The sequence below is a fragment of the Cervus canadensis genome, chromosome 3 (genome assembly GCF_019320065.1).
Source record: "Cervus canadensis isolate Bull #8, Minnesota chromosome 3, ASM1932006v1, whole genome shotgun sequence".
Taxonomy (NCBI): Eukaryota; Metazoa; Chordata; class Mammalia; order Artiodactyla; family Cervidae; genus Cervus; species Cervus canadensis.
Window position 1 is genome coordinate 30,240,206 of NC_057388.1, and position 7,108 is coordinate 30,247,313.

Consider the following 7,108-nt stretch of genomic DNA (forward strand, 5'->3'; position numbering starts at 1 on the left):
TTTTGGAAAATTTTAAATGCTAATTACTAGGTACTTGAATTTCTGCTTTAAAATACATATTATACCTTCATCTGTAGTAAAGGAATAATGGAACACACAGGAGCATTAGAAATTGTGAATACTGGTTTTGCAGTCAGATGTCTGCTTGGAATTCTGACTGCCAACTAGTGTAGTGTGACCTCAGGAATATAGGGGGACTGTTCTCTTACTCCTGAACTTTGGGAGGAATACATAAGACTTTATCTGTTCTCTTCAATAGGAGCTTCTCTTTAAACCTCTCTGGTTTCACTTTATGTTTCAGTTTAGTTATGATTTTATTACTATCCTTATTAATATGCTAATTAGAGTATAAAATACTTTGGGGAAAATTTAAATTAATCAATTTTACTTTTTGTTAGTTTGCAGCTGTTCTAACTTTGCCATTTGATGAACACAAAAGCAGACATAACTTTGGATATATGAAAGCCAGAAAAGTAAGTTTAATTAATTTAAAATGTGTCTAAGATGCCATGAAAAATATTTTCTTTCTGGATACTGTTAGGAATATCTAAGAAAGGGAAGACAAGATTCCCCCTGCCCCTCTGTTGCCTTCCTCTGTACTTAACTCAAACTAATGTACTGTTAGAATGGAGTACCCAGAAAAAACTCGAAACCTAAACAAAAAATTTCAGAAATTTTAAAGACTATATTAGTATGCATATACATATTCTCCTTTTTTTTTTCTTTTCTATTTTTTAGCTTCCCTTTTGATGTGTCCCCCCTACTATAAAGAAGTAGATGAGATAATAGGGTGAGGCCCCCCCCCACCCCCCACCCTGTTATCTCATCTACTTCTTTATAACCTGTAATTTCTTCTAGAACAAAATTGTCCCGGGGACTTCCCTTTCAATGTAGAAGGTGCAGGTTCGATCCCTGGTTGGGGAGCTGAGATCTCACATGCCTCCTGGCTAAAAAACCAAAACATAAAACAGAAGCAATACTGAACAACCTCAATAAATAATAATGGTCCATATTAAAAAAAAAGTACTATTAGTTGCTTCTACTAGATTCATTGTTATTATTATCCAGTGTAGCAAGCCCACTGGAAATAGGGCTTTGTTTCTGAAACATAAAATTGTTAGAATTTGATCATTTGGATGGTCAGTAGAGGAGTGTTTATTGTTGTCTGTGCTTGAATAATCACACAGTGTTTCCTTACAGTGTATGAAGTTGCTTTTCCCCTGTAGAAAAAGCTCTTGGATGTTGGATCTTTAGGCAGGGCTCTGCCATGGCTTACCTCCAGTTGAGAAGTCTTCTTGTTTGTCGTCTTTTACATTCATCTCACCCTACTATTAAAATAGAGGCCAGTTTGGAACTTGAGCTCTGTAAGATTAGAAGTACCCAGCTACTTAGCCTCCTTTCTTTACTAGTTGTTTCCAAAATTGAAAACATTTAAACAACGAGTATAAGTTGCCAACTTGTAGTATAAAGCTTTTGTCACTGTTTTTAGAGAGATAAATTTCAGTCATAAATTCTTTGTGCTTGGTTTTTAAATGTATCCTTTCTGTTTGGTTGCTCTAATTACTGTAGTTACACTATTTATATAGATAGATTAGCTTCCTAAATGAAAAGGCCTCATTTGTCTTCATAGAGAATCTAATATTATGTAAAAGAAATTTGGAGATAATGAGCCCCTCTTCATTAAGTTGCAGATTCTACAGCGCCATTACTGAATGACACCTCCCCTAACTTTCCCTTTTCCGCGGGGCGTACTTCCTAAAATGCACTTTAATCCTGATGGCTCCGAGTGTCGCACTGTGCACGCTGGTTACTGTAGTTTCGTGGCGCAGCTCTCAGAAGCGGGTGAGGGTGACTCGGGTGCCGGCCTGTCGCCCGCTGGTCTGGGCGAGACGGAGCTCTTCAGCTGTCACGGTGCTCACGCGGGCGGACGCCCACCTTTCAGTAGGTTTTTTTCACCTTTAGCGTCTGTAGTCTGTGGGCCAAGCCAGCTGCTTAGAATCATTGTGTACGACGAATAAGTGAACTTTGTGTATGTACAGCTGATTCATGAGGTTTATGTTTGAATCTGAGTAACATCTGTTGTTTCTGTTTTCAAAAGATGTATAAATCTGTTTCTTTACTGTGTCCCAGACACTTGAGTAGTTGTAAATAAGTGAGGTGTTACTGTTAGTTACAGGAAAACACTTGCCCTCAGAGGAGACAGGACTGATTTATTTCAGGACTAGAACATCTATTCAGAAAGATTCTAGTAGGTGGAGCCTCCCTAGGGAGAATGAGCTATTTTCCTTAAAGCTTCTCTTAGGGGAAAAAACTTTTTTTAATGTATGCACTAAAAGTACAATGAAAAATGGTTATCATGGCTTCACTTGGGGAACCCCATGAAGATTCCTGTATATCTTTAAAATTTTTCATTATGAAAGATTTTTAAGATGCAGAAAAAAGTATAAAGGATATACACCACCAAGCTTAAACATCAATTCAGGACAGGCTTTCTGTATATTCCTCCTTCATTGCATCTGGTCCTATGTACCTTAAAAGTGCCTTTAAAATTTCTTTTTAATAGTTCTTTATGTAAACTGATCTGTTCTTATAATGATGAGATGATACATCCCGAAGCCATAGACACTCTTCTATGTGTACTCACCTATGTTAGACATTAAGCGGTGATTTATAATAGCATCGTTTCTTTAACGTGCAGTTTCTGTGCCTTTGCAAATGTCAACCTGGACTATAATGAAGAACATTGTTGCTAAGAATGGCTTTTCTGGATTATTTACAGGTAAAAATATTTCCTTTACCAAACTGTTGACTAAAATGTTTACTTTCCCTTTTTAAATTAATTGCCTTTCAGCAGAAACTTTTTGAAAATACTCCTCATTTAATATTTCCTCCTAAATATCTTTGCTGTAAGTTTAAAAATTTTAAATACCAGTTGCTTTTGAAGTAACTTGGAATTAAAGTGAGGAGTGAACGGTTCCGCTTGTTCTCTGACACCAGTTGTGGGACAATGTTTTATATGTGACTTCACATAATTTGATAACTGTCAGAGTGAAACCAAATGAGTTACATTTTAAAATACAAGGTAAAATTTGGTCTGAATTTTTCTGTTCCCTTTTTTAGGACTGATTCCTCGTTTAATTAAAATTGCCCCTGCTTGTGCTGTTATGATCAGTACATATGAATTTGGAAAGTCTTTCTTCCAGAAACAAAATGCTCAAAGACAGCAATACTAGAGATGCCGTTTAAACCTGAAATAACAACCTTGACCAAATAATAAGAGGAGACTCTGAGGCAAGAGCTTTTTTCACTTTTTTCGCTATTATCTTACAGTGGTTTTCTAGCATTCTTATCTATAATTTAAATGAATAGTAAATCTCTACTTTGCATTTAATCATTCTAACTTCAAATTTTTATCCTAAATTTTGAGAATTTGAAAAAGATACTCCAGAAATCATAACCATTGAGCATTCTTGTAAAGAAGAGAAATATTATTCTACACTGAAAGCAATAATCTTAGAGTTTGGTACAGATTTCTATGTAACTTCATACTGTTGGGAGTGTCAAGAGACGTCAAACATTTTTGCAATTGCATGCTGAATGATGTACAGAGTCTAAAAGAATTCCCAAGTCTTTTATACATATTTAAATCATGGATATAGATAATTGTTTCAACAAAGTAGATAACAAAACCAGTCTTTAAATATTATTATTCACATCATTTACCAAATATTGCATATCAGTTATTTTCTTTAATTCACATATATTTGGGTTTTTTTTTTTTCCCCACCCTGTTACTGTTTTAAGGCCTCATGTGTATTAAGATTTCTCTGATCAGAGGTATGGCTATCTTATGTTCATGAACCAAAAATATAACTTGTGTGATATTAATGCTGCTATTTTTGATGTTTAAAGACCCTGTATTATCTACTGTTTCTGTGAGAGAGATCATTTACTGACCGTATTAAATGTTCACTTCAGTCAAACTTGCAGTGGAAAACCACACTGTATTCAGGCTAGTGAGAATGCTGTTTCAGCACAAGAAAGGCCTCTGGTTTCAGCTGTCTTGTCAGCAGGTATTACCATTTGTGAAGTTCTCTAGGTCACGTCTGTTCGCTTGTTCTAACGTCACTGAGACAGAGTATGTTCCAGATGTCCCTTGACTTTACACATCTCACATGAGTGTGCTAGACCAAGAACTACCAAGCCAGCTTCCTTGAAGAAAGAGCTTTCAGTCACTGGAGGCTAATGCCTAAGAAGTTTAGTTTATGAATGTAACAATGAAAAAGAATATGATTTCAAGACAATATTTTTTAATATTTTTGTTTTTCTCAGGATCTGTATACTCTAAGAAAAAGCACTTTATTGCAGTCTATCTGTATTTTATGAAAATGTGAAACATTTTTCCCCTAAAATAGAGTAATACATATTTAAGTGACAAATCTCTAGTGTTGGTAGGAATTAATGTATTTTCTAATATAGTAGAAAACTGTTTCACCAGAAAGAAGCTATATAGGGTTTGTATTTAAGCTTTTTGTGTTTATTTTATCCTGTGTTAATGTACCGTATGTTTGCAACATATATATCCGTAAAAATATAAATATATTTTCATTGAAATATTTTGTGCTTTCTTAAAGCTACCACTGTGCTTCTAGCTAAATACTTTCATATAAAACTATGTTAATGCTATACTATCAACATATGTATAAAACACATGGAAGTTTATCTAGAACACTGATTTGAACAGTATTAAATTTAAATTTACCTTTGTTTTGCTGTGCTTCTTTTGGGTAACTGGTAGGAAAAGGTAAAAAAATTTAGGTTTTGAACAATAATTTCAAAAATAAGTTATGTATTTCAAGTTAATGTCACTTATAAACAAACAGAAGGGAAACTTTCATCCTCTCCTTGCCCCACTACTGACTGTGTTGTGGAAAATTCTTATTTTATAAAAGAACTTAAATAAACCTAATTCCCTGTAGTTTTTGTAACATACGTTACATGCAATGTATCTGAAAGAAAGAAGTCTGAATTTAGTCTTTGTCTATACTTAAGTGGGGAGAAGGCAATGGCACCCCACTCCAGTACTCTTGCCTGGAAAATCCCATGGACTGGGGAGCCTGGTAGGCTGCAGTCCATGGGGTCGTTAAGAGTCGGACACAACTGAGCGACTTCACTTTCACTTTTCACTTTCATGCATTGGAGAAGGAAATGGCAACCCACTCCAGTGTTCCTGCCTGGAGAATCCCAGGAACGGGGGAGCCTGGTGGGCTGCCATCTATGGGGTCGCACAGAGTTGGACACGACTGAAGCGACGCAGCAGCAGCAGCAGCATACTTAAGTGGTAAAAAAGCGTTACTAGTAGAAACCAAAAAAGGTGTGGCTACAAATTGTATTCTTGGTAATGTTTCTAAATGCATTCTGTTAATGTTAAAATTTCTACCATACACATTTCTTATGTGTAAGTTTTTTAAGAAAATTGTCTTATTCAAGTATTACATGCTTGCTGCCTTTCATATAATTCCATATTACTTTTTAAAAATAAAGTTATTTCTAGGAAAACTATTCATTATGTTTATTTAGCCACATGTGACTCCTTTAATTCTAGCCTTCCCCCCCCCCCCCCAGGGCACAAATTCCAGGGATATGGGAATGTTTGGTGTATTACTTTTTAATTTTTGTCCAAAAGGAATTTTTAAAAGTAAATTACTGTTACTATGTTTTAATCTGTCACTCAACACTTACTGAGGTGAGTCCTTTCATGTGGTAGGCAATATAAACAGCTCTGGAGGTAAGACATTTCAGCTACTCTCATTGGTCTTAAGGTTTCAGCTGTGATTGTTAGAAATATACAAAAGAAGTAATGGAAAAGCTGGAGAATTCTCCCCTGGCCTGGGGTGCAGAGACTAATCGGGCAATGGTACTTAGGGAGTCCAAGGCAACATACCTGGAGGTTGGGGGTCTTCAATCAGGCAGTGGTACTTAGCACCAGTGACTTGAGCAGAGTATACATGCCACGTGGTAGATCATATTGGAAGAGGAGTCCAAGGGGCCTGGTCTGCCAAAGGAGGAGCAAGAAGGCAAGAGAAAACCAAGGAAGTATTTTGGGCACAGCTCTGAAAAGTTACAGAGTTGTTTTTTTCTCTCAAGACCTTTTTTTTTTTAAACTGAAAGAAAATAGGATAGCATAGGTTAGCCTAGAATAAAACAGAAAACACCAGAATGTGTCACATATTAAGACCAAGTGTTGTGTAGTGAAGCTGGTTTTAGAAAAATGACTGGCAGGATGAAAAATGGGACTTATGATCAGGTGACCTATTTAAAAACAAAAGTTTTGGTTTATACTAAAGTATATTTTTTAAAGGTACCACCATGGCATTGGTATAATTTTATCTTCCCCTCCTATCAGTGGGGGAAAAAAGCTAAAGCAAAATAGAAGTTGCTTTGCTTACTAAAGAGCAAAGTGGACTAGGTAAAAGAAATTAAGAGCCCTGATGTTCAAAGCAGTCATGTGACATTTCCAGAGTAATCCACTGTATTAATTTATCAAACCTAGAAACTATAACCAACAATCAGAAATTTAACAAAGAGTTTACATAAGTTGTAAATTTGAGAAACATTTTTGACCACTTGAAAACTTGTATGTACATCTAATAAAGATGACTTAAAACCAACCTAGTCTACCTGGATGTTTAAGGTTCCTGTCAGTCACAGTTAATAGTAGTTTGCATTTGGTACTTACCGCTTCAGAATTTATAATTTTATTTAATGTTGACTTTATCCTGATGCCATCACATGGGTGCTGAGAGAATGGGGGTGGGTCCATTTTACAGGTGAGAAAACAAACAGGGTTGTTACATAATTAAATCACAACTCAGCCAAAACCACTACTGTACTGTACCACTTGAGTGAATGTTGTCAATTTAAACCATATTATGTCATTTTTTTAGAAAATGAAAAGTAATTTGAAACAAAATGAAGATTTCTCCAAAATCATTTTCATATTAGTATTTGAGGTGTTAATATACATTTACCACATTTGTTGAAACAAAAATTCAGTGTATACCTTGAATCAAATAACATTTTGTCAGTGAAAAAATAAGACTACTAC

At 35.5% G+C, this 7,108-nt stretch overlaps 1 long non-coding RNA gene across 1 annotated transcript; it reads left to right on the forward strand.

Moving 5' to 3' along the window:
• Positions 1 to 12: 12 nt before the first annotated feature.
• Positions 13 to 4,914, forward strand: LOC122438219. The gene is made up of 3 exons (XR_006268484.1): positions 13 to 473; positions 2,699 to 2,779; positions 3,121 to 4,914. It is a non-coding gene; the product is annotated as an uncharacterized LOC122438219 (long non-coding RNA).
• The last annotated feature ends 2,194 nt before the right edge of the window (positions 4,915 to 7,108 follow it).